General features: G+C 44.1%; 1 protein-coding gene across 1 annotated transcript in view; it reads left to right on the top strand.

Moving 5' to 3' along the window:
* Positions 1-16,395, top strand: part of SUCLG2 (succinate-CoA ligase GDP-forming subunit beta) — a 210,751-nt gene that overhangs the window by 45,896 nt on the left and 148,460 nt on the right. The window lies entirely within an intron of this gene.

Below are 16,395 nucleotides of genomic sequence, written 5' to 3'. Positions count from 1 at the left end.
ATATATATATATATATATATATATATATATAATGGAGTACTGCAAGGACAAAAATCCTTTGTGTGAATGAATCCATTCAAAAGAATGGATTGCCTATTCATGCGAGTTTTGAGTGGATCACACACGACTCGGGCAAATATAATTTCTTGTGAATGCATCCTAAGGCTGGATTCACACGACCGTATATTGGCTGGGTTTTCACGCCAGCCGATATACGGTGTCCTCATCTGCAGGGGGGGGGAGGATGGAAGAGCCAGGAGCAGGAACTGAGCTCCCACCCCCTCTCTGCCTTCTATCCGCCCCTCTGCACTATTTGCAATGAGAGGCGGGACAGGGGCGGGGCTAATTCTCAGAACTTAGCCCCCCCCTGCCCCGCCTCCTTTCATTGCAAATGGTGCAGGGGGCGGAGAGGAGGCAGAGGGGGCGGGAGCTCAGTTCCTGCTCCTGGCTCTCCCCCCCCCCCCCCCCCCCCCCCTCCCTCCCCCCCCCCCCTTTCCTTCCTGCAGATGAGGACACCGTATATCGGCTCAGCGTGAAAGCCCAGTGGGAAGTCTAGTGGGGCCATATTGGTTTGTCACATTAAAACTCGGAGGAAAAAAATGGCAAAATTTGAAAATTTTCCAATTTTCATCAAAACCTGCTTTTCTAAGGTTTAATCACTGCCTCGTGTGGAAGCAAGTCAGGATGGCTGTCCCGCTTCCTGTTCAATGAGGTGACCTATTGCTTTCTCGCGCACTTCAGATGCAGATGGTATTGGATGTGAGTAGTGGGCACAGTAGGTATTCTAGGGAGTAAATCTGTCATTCGGGCCTCTGCGAGACTTGTACTGACTACTATCTTGGTTAGTTCCAAGCTCCTCCACTTACTCCATGGAGTAAAGTTATGGGACTGCTGGAGAGTTCAGGCATTCTCTTCTCCTGCCGTCCTATTAAAGAGACTGCCTGTAACTATCTTCACCAAATCTGCCACATAGATCCGGTGCTACCGAACGTTTTAGACCCTACATCAGGTCTTTAGGACTTAACATTCTGGACATATTTGCAGAATAATTAGTGAAACTCCCATCAGACTGAGGCACAGACAGGATCCTTCATTTGTAACCATGCACTCAGTGACATGACATAGACCCATACGAAGCAGGGTAATTCATTTGGGGAGCCTCAAGGTCGCCGGTCTCCTGATCGTGGGGAGAGGGTCCTGCTCTCAGACCCCACCTATTAGCTAGGGGATCTGTTCTTTTGATGGGAACCCTTTTGAAGTGGATCTAGATGTTATCCTGACAAGTAAATGCTTGTATTCTTCATGGAATAACAATTCTCTTAACTCTTCATTTGTGCTGTTCCTCTGTTGTTCTTCCTTGACATTTTTATTAATTGGCGGTTGGATGGTACTAGTTGTGTGCATCTCTTACACAGTTCAACGGTCTCCAATCAGTGCTTACCGTGTAGGAGCAAGGGGTAACACTTTGTTGTCAATTTAGACATCTATTTCCAGGAGGAATGACAGAGGAACAGCACAGAGTTCTAACAAAAGTTGCTCCAAAATTATTTCATTAGGAATGCAATTAGTTAATAAAATGGGCATGACAGAAAAAAATTTTTAAAAAAATCTCTGATCTAATTAAGAGTGGTCTCGACGAAGGCAGCCCCTTATATATAGGCACCAGCTGATAGTATTACATGACGGCCATCCAGGCAAACAGCTGTCTATGTAATATGTGAACGGCTCAAGTCCCCATAGCGAATAGAAGGGTGTTGTAGTAGGGGACCCTCCCTCTATGGTGGTCATGCACCCTATGAGGCATAAGCTTTATTAGGCTGGGTTCACACAGGGCGGAATTTTCGTGTGGACCTTCTGCACGGAAATTCCATATTCATTTTTAAACCTGACCCTAAACAGCAAAGTATATAATAATCTCATTCACTCGCTGCCAACAGTCCAATGCGGACATGCGGCATGGCATCCAAATCTGCGGTATGTCAGTTTAGGCGCAGTTTCCGCTGCGGACTCTATGGGGAGAGATTTCCGCAGCAGAATACAGGCTGAAAAGCCGCTTTGAAGCAGCCCTTCCACTGCGGAAATCTCACAGAATTTCTGTGCAATCCTGCTGCTGACCACCTTCCAGATTTCTGCTTCGTGTGAACCCAGCCTTAGTGGTTTTCCCTTGCGCTATTATTGACTTCCACCATTGGTGTCCCGTGACTTTATTTTTGTTCACTATAGAACATGCATGTACTGGTCAAATGGAGCCTGATGGGTTAACGGTTAAAGCTGTGGTGTTCTCGGCACTATAGAAGTTTACGTCTCCATTTTTTGTGTTATTGCTCACAGCGGTATCCTAGAGTTTTTTGTTTTTTTTTGGCCTAAACCCGTGTAATTTAATGATCACTATTTGTTTTTGGTTTTGCTACGTTTTTGTTTTAATCGAACACATTTTTATTACTATCGCTGTTGTGCGTTACAAGAACGATTCGCGCTAAGGCCGTGTTCACATGGATTCTGTTTGCTTTTCCGTCATGGGAGCTGGAAAACTAATCCCTGGCCGCAATGGTTGCATCCCATGAGGGACGTGAACGGCACCAAGTGGATTCCATTGGTTCAGAGTATATGAGGAGGCGAACAGACATCAGCGCATATGTGTCAGAAGCTAGAAGTGCACACCTGGAGACGTCAATCGGCAACTTGGAGGACATGTTGGGGAGTGGGAAGAGGAGCCGGGCGGGTGGAAGTGCCCTAAGAGGTTTTGTGGTAATTTACATACCACGCATGAAGCACGCAAAAGCAGATTTTGGGCAATTGAAACCAGTGACGATAATAAAACCATACCTATTTTACGCATTTAGAGGGAAATTCAGCGGAGGCTCAAAAGAGCATGTGAAGTTTCCAGATCTCTTGAAAAGCATTGTGGGAATGATTCTCCTAGGCCAACGGGTATGGTCTACTGTATGTAGCCATTGAGGAAGTAGGAGAGGAAGTTTGATTCCATTTAAAGGGCCTATCTGGGGATTTATTTAAATTTCTTACCGGCACCTCAGTCAGACCAGCCGTTTCCGGGCCGCATTCCAACAAGGCGTCGCTTGGTGTTACGGCCATCTGCTGCTGGTAAAATCATAGGGGAGGGTCGGATTGTCAGCTTGTTTAAGGCCTTTTTTACAGGGGCGACAGCTATATTGCAGCTGTATTCTGTGCAATATCGCTACTTCTTTTTCTCACAACGATATCGCGATTTTGGGATACTAAGTCATGCGATAAAATATAAGCCACACTCTGAAAATAAGCCCTAACTACATTTAAAAAAACAAACAAAAAAAAATACATTACCTAACAGGCGCAGTTTGCTCCGCCGTACTTCTCCTCCAGCAGTACTTTTATTTGTAGTCTTCAGCCAGTGCGTTCTGTTCAGGAGCTTCATAAATCCCGCCTTCAGGAAGCCGTGGCTCTGATTGGCTGAGCCGCAGTGCTCGAGAACCAATCACAGCCATTCAATGCCAATACTAAAGACTACAAGTACAGATTGACTGCTGGAGGAGAAGTGAGGTGGAGCGAACAGCGCCTGTTAGGTAATGTGTGTTTTTAATTTTAGCGACAAACAGTAGGACCTCCTACTGTAAAAGTTGCATCGCGATGCAACACACAAGCAAGGTTCCATAGGGAACATGGGCTGCAAATCATGGCTGTATGGAGCATGCTGTGTATTTTACATACTTTTTTTTTTTCTTGCAGTGTAGCCGCTTCACATACATTCGATCATGTAGCGCTGTCGCATCGCACATTTTATTTATTTTTTGCCCATGTAGAAGCGGCCTCTTTATTATCACTGCATAGGCTGATTATCGCTAATAAATTCTGCAAAGCTAGTTTGATTGAAAATTGGATTGTACTCCCATGGGAAAAAAACCCCTCTGCCAGCAGAACCGATGTATTGCTGCGAGTCAACTGTGCATGCTGACATATCACACGGACATGCGGAGTGTGACTGCTTGTTTTAAAAACTTTCCCGCTCTATTTCAGAACAGGGATGCATATAAAAGCTCTGTCCATATGCAATGTGTTGCGTACGGACAGCGTATCATACACAGCCTATACAAGCGTATAGGGCTCACACTGCATATCAACGCAGAGAAATATAGCATGGTGCAGTTTATTTTTTTTGCGTATCGATGCACATGTGCGTGTGGACACTGCGTAAGGATCAGTGAAAGTCCACCGACTGTCATTGACTCCATTCACCGCGTATCACACGTCCGTGTAACATGCTTAATACATGATGAAAACACGGCCGTGGACATGAGCCCTTAACGCCCTTCTACATGATCCAGTGATCAGCTTAACATCAAGCAGGTGATATACACATCGGGTTGGTGGAGGATCCCACCGGTTTTCAGCAGGGTCTTCCCACCATAATCTTTAGGCGAACCCCCTTCAGTCAGCCGGTCTCCTGCATGAGGATTGGTGACATTCGCTGTCCTTAGGGAGGCAACAATGGAGTATAGCTGCTTCTGTATATTAGACACAAGCTTGCTTAAAAGGGTATTCCTATCTCCTAAAGTGATTTGTATATTGATAGGGATATGCCCCTTTAGACCCCACCCATCTTGACAATGAAGAGGCTGCCATGCTGATTCAGCGCTGCAGTCTCTTTATGGGTCTTTAGCTGTGCATTGGCCACCCCGCAGTACAGGGAACTGCACCCAATCCCATCCACTTGAATAAGCCGTGCTGCAGTACCCATGCACTGCCGGTGGTCACTGAATCGGCGCTGTGGCGCCATCATTCTCAGGTTACGTAACCACCCCAACATTTGGTTTCTGAACTATCATAAAGTGATGACCTATCCTAGCAACGTGCTGTCACTTTGAGATGGGAATACCTCTGAAGCCTCCAATACTTGGCCGTCATTTCTGTAGGATTTGCGACACACTGTTTGTGCAGCAGCCTCTGCATGAGCAACTGTACACTATCCTAGCAAAAGTAATTGGACACCTGAGTAAGAATCAAAAGTAGTATTTATTTCCATTTGATAATACTCTGTGACATCAGATACTCTCCGTGGCACATTTTCTACTAACGTCTGATACATTTTAGCTGGTATTTCCCTCCATTCATCCTGCAAATGTCTGGCAAGCTCTCTCAAAGAAGTTGGACGCTGTTCATGTTTCCTGACCAAACTTTCTAGTTCGTCCCAAAGATGTTCAGTAGGGTTCAGACCGGGACTCTGTGCAGGCGAGTAGAGTTGTGGAACATCCATCTCCTCAAAACAACATAAAACAGTGGTGAATGTGTGACAAGCCGCGTTGTCTTGATGGAAGTATGGCTGACCATTCCCAGAGTATTGCCACATTGTCGGCAGCACATTATTGTCTAGAATGTCAGGGTACACCTCCGTGTCCATGGCTCTTGTCGCTACAACCAATGGGCCAAGACCATGCCACGTAAAACATCCCCAGACCATAATGTGGCACAACACACTCGGGCAGGTGGTGTTCCCCCGGCATCCTTCAAACCCAGGTACCTCTATCTTCACATTAGATGGAGTCGTGGGATTAATCACTCCATAGAATGTTCTCCCACTGCTTAGCTGTTCAATGACTGTGCTCCTTGCACCATTTCAGACAGGCCATTATATTTGCAAGAACTTGCCAGATATTTGCAGAATGAATGAAGTGAAATACCAGCTGAGTATCAGATGTTAGTAGAAAGTGTGCCATGGAGAGTATCCAATGTCATTATGGCCAAATGAGCCCCAGTAAGTAAGTATTAATATGAAAATAAATACTTTTTGTTATTGCTCAGGCATTGCTTTTGGTTGGATAGTGTATAATAGATGGTTGTAACGAGTCGGATAGATGGTTGTAACGAGTCCTTCGGAGCAGGAGCTGCTTTCTGTCCCAACAAGTGGGGAATTCTGTATGGCGCCAATATCCTCTAAGACGGTGTATGGATACAGGCTGGCCTAATGGACTTTACCCCTCGGTCCTTTTGGTGTGCTACAGAAAGTAGTCAGAGCGGACTATTACATCGGTGCATTGTGTCTCTTCTCTGTTTTTCGTTCCCCTTCCCATTTAGTGATTATATTGAATCATTAGCGTTTCGGCAGTCAACAGGCACGTCACCATTAAATGTGACAGAATGAGATCTGTATTGCCGTTATCCCGCGCACAGCGTTCGCTTTTTATGCAGCTACTTCATAACTGTTGGTACTTTTTTTCCAAAATGACCCCATACTGCCTAGATTTACAGTAATGAGTGTAATAGGCGGGAGAACCACAAATCAAAATCTCATTTCAGATGTGAGACACTAATGTTTCGCTGACTTATTGTTCTGCATCTTCCATTCCTTATAAAATTATAAACATACCTACCGGAGAGCGAAACAAGAAAAAAATAACATTGAGAACCCCGCAGCCGACATAATGTTTTCACAGTTTAGGAGATTAATAGATTTTGGTCTAAAGTAAAGAATTGATACTGGAGAAAGAGAAGTTTTGCATAATGGCTGAGATTAAACACTCTTCTCTCCGTAATTGGTATTTCGGTATAGAAATGGAGGCTTTTGTGAGAGTCGTTTTGAGGAATGGGCTCATTTTATTGCCGTCGGCTTCTCCATCTCAGATTTATTTTTTTTTCCTACCTTCAGTTATTTTAATTAATATTTTAAAGGGGGTTATCTGAGATTACGTTTATTGCAGCCTCGTGTCTTGTCCGTTGCATCTGTGTGTTGTAGCTCAGCTTCATTCAGGTGAAATGCCGTAGCGCCACTCTTGTCTTGTGGGTGGTATGTTGTGGGTCCACCTTGATCACCATGCTTGCTCTATGGGTCCTGCCCTAACTGTGGGCTGTACAGTAGTCGGCATGGCCCCAGATCCTTGAGATGACCTACCAGTCACTCCCAGCCCTTCTGGTTGCTGTCTGTGCGGTGCATGGTGTGACTCAACTTTGTATATTAAGTACAACACAAGCATGGGGTCGCAGCTCGGTAGTCCGTCTTCATAACCCATCGGGAGCCAGCTAGGATCCTAGTTAGTTATGTATGGGCGTAAATGTTCAGTACCCAACAGTGGGGCTTTTTGTAACCGACAGATGTTTATCTTGTTGGGTGAGTTGTTTCAAGGGCTGGTCAAGGTCTTTAACCATGGCACTCAGTGTGCCGATTTTTACCACTGCCGGTAAAATTGGCCCAGAGAACCTGCATTTTGACTATCATGTCTTTAGTATTTGGACATTTTCTGTCAGTTCATCGCCCCTGCCATCACCAATGTCAATGAGCTTAGAACCTTTTCTTTTCAATGATGGTCAAATCGGTTTCGTTATGGGCCAAGATTTTGTCTATATACGGAAATCCCGTAGTATTTTTATAGCTTCATTTTGAGCCACTTTTTGGGGCTTATGTTCCCACCTCTATAGTGGGCAGATGATGGGTTTTACAGAGGTTCCAAAGAATCCTCTTCGCCATGGAATTGTCTTCGTATCAATCTGTGCAATTGTTTGCAGCCTCTGAGGACCCGGTGGATTTGTTTCATCTATTATAGATTTTTTTTTTTTTTCCCCACCTTGCTTTTATCATACTACCAGCCCTGATTTGCTCCTTTTGTGGCTAAAATCAGTCCTTCTGTTCCTCCTTTTTAGAGTTCCGGATGTTAACCATAGCCGGGTCTTTTCCTTATCTACTTCACCAGAAACTGGCCATGTAATGCTCTGCTCTGCCAGTTGGGATGGTTTCACATCTGCATTGGGGATTCTGCTTTCCTGCTCCATGTGGGGGAGCAGGAAAGGGTATCCCCATGGCTTGTCAGAACTGAACGCTGGTCAAACCCCATTGACTATAATGGGGTCCATCCACTTTCTGCCCGACGGAATAAAAAACATTGCATGCAGCACTTTTTCTTGCAGTATTTTGAGGCGGATCAGCGACAGAACCTCCGACCGAAGGCTCCAACGCAGGTGTGAAAGCGGCATTAGCAATACAAGTTTTCACATTTTTATTATTGAAGAAAACCCCACATTTTTCTCTTTAAAGCTTGATTTAAGTACTAGGTCTTTTTTCTGCTTTCATATTTTCTTAATAGTTCCAGGTTTTTACATCAGCCAAATTATCTTGGTAGTTGAATTTCTTTTCATTAGCTATAGAAGCCCTAAAAAACAATACGTGTTTTGAGCACCCTTAATCCTCACATATTGCTTAGCAGACTAATGCAACAAAAGGCGCAATTATATAGAATACAATTTATAGCAGCAGGAAAGCAAAAGGCATTTTGCAAAACACATTATAGCAGGCACACATCGTTACACGGGAGCTTTTTGTCTTAATGGACTGGATTTCCATCAAAAACATTTCTCACAGCCGCGCAATGAATGTAGCAGGAAATGGGCAGACATCAGTAGGATATGTATGTATGTATATTTTTTTCTTTCTAGACCATATTAAGATTTGTGTGAGGGGAGGGGGGGAAGCTAGCAGGCGGTATGATAAGAATTGACGACTCAAAGGGGTTCAAATTGTGCCAAAGGGTCTTCTGAAGTAATTAATAATTAGAACATGTGATATTGTATCTCCTAAGAGAGGAGTCCAGGCCCCTCTAGTGCTCTTTAATGAGTTCTCCATCACCAAGTCCTGAGGTGGAGCGTTCCATAGTCTCACTGCTCTTACAGTAAAGAACCCCCTTCTATGTTGGTGTAGAATCCTTCTTTCCTCTAGACGTAGAGGGTGCCCCCTTGTTACAGTCCTGTGTATAAGTAGATTATGGGAGAGATCTCTGTATTGTCCCCTGATATATCTATACATAGTCATTAGGCCGCCCATCAGCCGTCTTTTTTTCTAAACGAAATAATCCCAATTTTGATAACCTCTCTGGGTATTGTAGTCCGCACATTTCATTTATTACTTTAGTTGCCCGTCTTTGTACCCGCTCAAGCTCTGTGTCCTTGAGTAACGGTGCCCAAAACTGTACACTATTCCATATGTGGTTTGACCAGTGACTTGTAAAGAGGAAGAACAATGTTCTCATCATGTGCCCCTAGACCTCTTTTGATGCATCCCATGATCCCATTTGCCTTGGCAGCAGCTGCCTGACACTGGTTGCTACAGTTAAGCTTACAGTTAATTAAAACCCCCAAGTCCTTCATGTCAGTGTTTCTCAGTGGTTTCCCATTTAGTGTGTAATGGTGACATGTATTTCCTCTGCCCATGTGCAGAACCTTACATTTATCAGTGTTAAAGGGGTTGTCCCGCGAAAGCAAGTGGGGTTATACACTTCTGAATGGCCATATTAATGCACTTTGTAATGTACATTGTGCATTAATTATGAGCCATACAGAAGTTATTCACTTACCTGTTCCGTTGCTAGCGTCCTCGTCTCCATGGTGCCGTCTAATTTTCAGCGTCTAATCGCCGGATTAGACGCGCTTGCGCAGTCCGGTCGTCGTCTTTTCTCAATGGGGCCGCTCATGCCGGAGAGCGGCTCCGTGTAGCTCCGCCCCGTCACGTGCCGATTCCAGCCAATCAGGAGGCTGGAATCGGCAATGGACCGCACAGAAGCCCTGCGGTCCACCGAGGGAGAAAATCCCGGCGGCCATCTTCACCGGGTAAGTAAGAAGTCACCGGAGCGTGGGGATTCAGGTAAGCGCTGTGCGTTTTTTTTTTTTTAAAGTCCCTGCATCGGGTTTGTCTCGCGCCGAACGGGGGGGGGGGGGCTGTTGAAAAAAAACAAAAAACGTTTCGGCGCGGGACAACCCCTTTAAACCTCATCTGCCACTTTTCTGCCCCCATCTTATGCAGATCCACTTGCAATCTTCTTGCATCCTCTTGTGTTAATTACTATTGTTTTGTATTGATATATTACTGCACAATCCTTCTAGCAGGTCATTGATATATTAAAAAGAATAGGGCCCATTACTGCCCCCTGTGGTACCCAGTAGTAATGGAGACCCAATCAGAGTATGTACCATTTATAACCACCCTCTGCTTTTGATCACTGACCAGTTACACACATTCTTACCCAGACCAAACATTCTCATTTTATATACCAACCTTTTATGTGGCACAGTATCAGACTCTTCTGCCATTTTTTACTTTTTCAGTTGTGGCCTTTCAACAACCGTTGCGAGAGCAATTAGCAGCCCTCTCTCCCAGACATCTTAGAACACAGAAGAGGTTTAAGTCATTAAGGCAATAAGTTGCCTTAAATTTCCCAAGGGACCTTCTTCCGCCACTCTCGGTACACTTGACTGTATCATGGAGACATTTTTTTTTTTTTTCTGGCCATTTCCATTAAACATGTAAAGATAGTTGTAACTATTGTATTTATATCTTGGTCATCGATCTGTCTCTATATCAGTTTTCTGTCGTCATATGCCACAATGGACTTAAATGGATAAATGTCGACTTTGTTAGAGCTGGCTTATTTTTGGCCAAAGGCTTATTCACATCTGCGATGCAACTTTTACAATAGGAAATCCTACTGTGAAAAGCCCTAAAATCAGTCATAGCTGCATTAAAAAAAAGAATTACCCAAGAGGCGCTGTCCAGCTTCGGCGCACTTCTCCTGAAGCTCCCTGGCATTTGTTTGAAGTTCTTCAGCATAGCTTCCTGGTTAGGAGTTTGAAAAACCCCGCCTCCAGTAACCGATACCCCTGATTTGGCTGAGCCACTGCGCTTGAGAACCAATCACAGCCATTCATTGAGGGGCTGTCCGGGGAGACTATATACTTGGACCTGCGATGTCAGAAACTCCACTTTCAACCCACTGTCAGAACTGTGGTATGGTTCCTTTCTCTGTGCTCATAATGTCATCACAGGGGGCTGACTGTACTAACTATCTTGGAAATTAAGCCAACACCTTTCTTTGTAATGGCCAATGCAGCGATACAGAAGGGAGCTGGCTAATTATTGAAATGAGTCAAACAGTCGGCCTGCTGCAGGGCACAGAAAGATATGGGTCATACCTAGTGACCAGTGTCGAAATTGGGCCAGGAGTACAAGTTCCAACACTTTAGGTCTTTGTAATCATCTAGCCTCCCTGGGCCATGGCTTTAAAAAAAAAAAAAAAGGTTGGAGAACTGGACGTGCCCTTTTAAGAAGGGGGGGGGGGGGGTGGAGAAGTCCACAAATTATAATTTTGTGATGCCAATGCAAAGACCTTTTTCCAGGAATGCTCTTTAAAACCTTGTGCACATGGCCTCTACATCGCTTTGAACAAGTTCAAAATCGCGAACCAAAAATGCAGAACCCAGAGGTGTCTGTGCATCCAAACTGGACCTCCAGTCTAATACAGAGGTTTACTTCTCTTGGACCCATATGGATTTGAAAAGAAAAGTTCTTCCATGTTCCTTGTGGATGTATGTTATGGAGCTATACCCTGGGTCTCACGGGAACACCATGTGGTGGCTCATGAAGCTCCTATATCAGTGGTGGCGAACCTATGGCACGCGTACCAGAGGCAACACTCGGAGCCTTCCCTGCTGGCACGTGCCGCTGTCGGCCGCTCACCACATTAGTGAAAACTGGCAGGGGTGCTGCAGCTCCCCTGCCGGTATTCACTCAGTAGCACTGCTAGAGGAGCTGATCCCAGAGCACACTGTGATGTCACTGTGCAGCCGGGATCCTCCTCCCCTGAATCTCCTACCTGGTTCCGCGAGAGCAGGGGAGGGAAGAGGCTGGGGAGTCACTGTAGGATGTCACTATTACCACTGGGACCACTGTACGGTGTCACTATTACTACTGGGGGGCCACTGTGGGATGTCACTATTACCGCTGGAGCAGCTGTGGGGGGGCACTATAACCGCTAAAGCCGCTCTGGGAGGGGGTCACTATTACTGCTGGGCCTCTCTGGGGGTCAATATTACTGCTGGGCCCCTCTGGGGGTCAATATTACTGCTGGGGCCGCTTTGGGGAGGTTACTATCACTGCTGGGATATGTTTACATGAGGGGGAAATGCTGCAGAATGTCCTCAGTGGAAATGTCTGTGGCAAATTCCACAGCATTTCCGCATCCAAAAGCAGTCAAAATCTGCACCCTGGTCTATTTTGAAACAGCCTTGTCCTTTTTAGAACGACGGAGGTAAAAATCATACATTGTGATAAGCCCCGCCCCCTTGCGTGTTGGCACTTTGCGATAAATAAGTGGGTTTTAGGTTGCAGTTTGGGCACTCAGTCTCTAAAAGGTTCGCCATCACTCTCCTATATACAGGCTTTGTGCAAACGGCTCTTTGCAGTAAAGTGCCTTGTAAATTTACTTCTCACATAAAAAAGAACAATTAGGTAAAATTTTAGCAGAAGAGTAACTTTTGTCTCTTTAAAATTTAGTGACCCTGAAAAGAGAACTTTTCCCATCTTTGTACAGTTTTTGTAAAAGTTGCCTGACATTCATGTTCTGTCTTTAGTTCAAAGCGCTTCTTTGAAATGCACTAGGTTTAGTTGCACACAAGGCAAATATGAGAGGTCCTTTAGGAGGTCAGTTCTCCGCCCCTTTCTGTGCAAACTCCAGTCCCCTAGTCATATTGTATGAAAATGTAATAGTTCTATATCTTCTACTCTATAGAGAAGTATTAAAAATGTGCTTTTTTTTTAAGGTATTAAGGCAAGAGGAAGGCAGAGCATGATAAATGTCTTGTGGTGGTTCAGCTTTAATTTGTATAAAATTACGAATTCTATTAAAAGTTGCAAGCCCCCAATTAAACTACTTGCCTCAAGACCAACTTCTTGATCTGGGGAACGTTTTTAAGGTACAAGTCAATAGCCATATAACAATAGCTCAACATTCATGACTATCACTATAGAAGGTGGGCTGAACCTGCCAGCAGTTGTCATCGGTGACACTTTTATCTTAAGGGGAACTAAAAACTTGGGCATGTTTAAAAAGCTAATTCCCCAGATGATCCAGTAGGACTGACTCCTGTACACATTGTGTTGGCATCAGGATTGCGTGATATAGGCTCCGTTCACACTTGCAAGTCAAATGTTCCTGTACTTTTGATAAGAATAGCACTGTGGTCTGTTCTGTTTTGCCATAAAAAAAAACCTACAACCCTTATGGAATTCATTAAATTGCTACTCCAGCAAAAACACATTTTTCTATCCCTGCACCCTTCATATTTGTTTGTCACGCTCTGGAGGTCAGCTAATATATATCTATATCTATCTATATATCAGTCACTTCCATGCAGTGCAGCCTTCTGTCTGAGATCCATCAAGCACCATCTTCATTAGATTTCTCTGCTTTATCTTGCTTTGTGTTCACATTTCCGTGATACATCAGCACGGCATCACATTACCAGCTAGAGCTAGTACCATCCCTGCCTGCTGGGGGGACACAGAGTTTTGGAATCTGAGAGTGACTTCTTGACAGAACATAAAGCCAAGTAATTCTCAGGTGGTGGTCACAATGAGATCACATAATCCACCTGAGGAGGAGAACTCCAGGAAGTTTCAGATAGAAGGAATACTTAAGGTAATACTGGCTGATTTATTTATACTAGGGGGCTGGTTACATAATTACAAAAAAAACCTCGCCTGAGTGACTCTTAAGATTCATTAGAATCCATTTTGAAACCAGAAGTCCAAAAGTGTTAGTTCTGTTATAAAACTGAGCCATGAGGCTTTTGTACCCAGAGCCCTAAAGCCCCATTTACATGCAAAGATGATTTCTCAAAATTCGTTCAAAAGATAGGATGATTGACAGTTTGAGCGATCATTTTACATAAGCTGCTAATGGGCACTAATGCCTATTAGCAGCGTATTGGCTTCATTTGCATGTAAATGAGCCTGCCTGCACTGTATGCAGATAACAGTAGGTAGTCTGTTATCTGCATACAGCCCCTTTGTTCTGCCTTGGGACTGCAGCTGAATACAATGTTATAAGCGCTCCCGTGGAGAAACGCAGCATGTGGTCCCTGTTATCAGCTCTCCGGTCAAACAATGGATTTTAAGCTGAACTAAAAATCATTGTTCGGCCAAAAAGCAAACAATAGTATTTACACGCAACGATTATCGCTCCATAGACATAGTTTAAGCGGCAATCGTTGGGTGTAAATGGGGCTTTAGGTTTATGGACAGTTTCAGACAAGTATAATACGGGAAAATCCTGACCCGTCCATCTGTCCAACTACACGCACAAACAGCATTTATAACTGCTCCAGTTTATGGGCCACGTGGTGACTCGCACTAATCTAATAGATTCCTTTGATGCTATTAGTTCTGTATTTGGATCCACTGTTGGGATTTGCGGCATCAAGTGTCCGTATTTTGCTCATTTGGTGAGGGGGAGGTTGAGGGTTCTGGATGCACATATCCGGTCTGGTATTATCTGCTTTTAAGCTGCAGTAAAAAGAATCAGTGTGTTTATGTCCAACGTGAGGAACTGTGAGGTTGTGTTAAATGAAGATATCCGTGTCTGGGAGCCGCTGTGCATTAATCAAGTGCTCTTAGGTTCTTGTGACTCTGGGGAATCTGTGTCTTTTTAATTCAAGACATGGAGGGTTTGGGAATCTTCTTCAAAGTAGACTTAATCCCTCGAGTTTCCTGAGAAACAAATGTTCCTTTTCAGACCTGTAACATTCTGGCTAAAAGCTCAACCAGTCAAAGTGCACAGAAAATGGCTCTCAAGTCTTCAAAATAACATATTCCAGGACGCCATGTCTAGATACTTTGATTTTAAGGCAGATTGATCAGTTCCTAATTTTTGCAAGTATTTGCATAAAACACAATAGGGGATTTCTTAAGTAGCACAAAGAAAAAGTGGACCAGTTACCAACAGAAGCCTGGTTACTTCTTTTCATAATGCAAAAAGGTATCTGGGTGATGGGCTGGAATGTAGTTGCAACTGATATACTTTTTTACTTTGCACCAGTTTTGACAAATCTCCACCATTGGGCCCCTTCTAGGGACATTGCATCAAGTTTATGGAAAGTGGAGCAAGAAAAAGTTGCTAAACCCTCACTACTCAACAAGTTGTCAACTATTCTGTGAAGGATACTTTATTTTGGTGGGATTGTTAAGACCCCCCAATGATCATGAAAACGAGGTTCCCAAAAGTTCCTAAATGGAGTGGCTGTCAAGCATGAACACCACAGTTCCATTAATTTCATTGGGACTACTGGAGGAGCTGAGTGCTTGACCTTCGTTATCTCCAGCAGTCCCACTGAAGTGAATGGAGGAAGCTTGACCGCTGCTACATTCGTATGGGGACCCTTGTTCTCTTGTACCAGGAAGTCAGACCCCCACCAACTAGCTAGTTATCCCTTGTTCTGTGGATAGGGGATAATTTTTCTTTGTGGAACGCCATCTTTAACACTTTCCAATTTCAATTTTGGATTCAGGGTTTCCTAAAAGACTTTCTCTTTTTGCTGTTCTACAATGGTGCCATCTGCTGGCTAAAGCCAGTGTGTGTGAGCGCGCCAGAGGGGCTCCTACAGTGGAGGGGCTGGCAATAGACTGTAAGAATACCCTGTCGGACGTCTTCTGACACTGGAGCTGTACAAGCTTCAATCAGAATGTAGGAAGACTTCAGTGGATTGAAAAGGGTTAACTGTTGCTCACGAAGCCAGTGACAATATGATTGATTGTGATAGGCACTCTCCATTGTGTTCACTTCCATTGTGATCTAATAGAATCTAATCCCACAGTGCCAGATCCGTCATACCACGGCTATCAGACTCGAGAGGCATATAATGGGGTGCATCAGTTTTCGCCAATTGAAAATTGCATTGTACCAGCTATTTTTTTTTCTGTCAAATATAAAGGTTTCTGGGTCCAAGTCTTGGTGTGTATGGAGATATTCTTCCCTAGAAGGTCAAACTTCTGTCCAACTTGTACAGAAAAAATCATTCCTGGAGGTACAGTGGAGGGTTCATCCCTTTCTATTGGAGCCCTATGACGGCTCTGAGCAAAATTTAACATTTTTAAAACAACTGGGTGCCTCAATCCTTAAACGCATGTACACATTTTTTACAATAGAAATCCATGTCTAAAGTCCGTTGACTTCTAGGGCACGTTCATATGGGCAGATGCAATGTCAGACAATTAAAAATAGCAATTTTCAATGTGTGCATGTGTGTGATGCATGTGTTTTTTTTTTTTTTTTTTTTGTTTGTTTTTTTGCCGTGTGTTTTACTTTTATACCGCAAGAAGGACAATGTGATGTCCGTTTTTTTCCTAACCCACAAAAAAAGTAGCGAACACGGAAGTTAATGCGCATTTGCTGCATTTTTTTACACACCCATAGACTCTAAAGGGTGATTTTTCTTTTATTTATTTTCTGTGGATACAGACCAAAATAGGACATGCTGCGATTCTACGTGCAACATCGGTCTGTGTATATAAAGAAAAAAAAAAAATAGCCCTGTCCTTTTTAAAACGATGGAGGTAAAAATCATGTTGTAATAAGCCAGGCCCCTGACCAC

The sequence above is a fragment of the Eleutherodactylus coqui genome, chromosome 3 (assembly GCF_035609145.1).
Source record: "Eleutherodactylus coqui strain aEleCoq1 chromosome 3, aEleCoq1.hap1, whole genome shotgun sequence".
NCBI lineage: Eukaryota > Metazoa > Chordata > Amphibia > Anura > Eleutherodactylidae > Eleutherodactylus > Eleutherodactylus coqui.
This window is presented reverse-complemented; position numbering and strand designations above follow the sequence as displayed.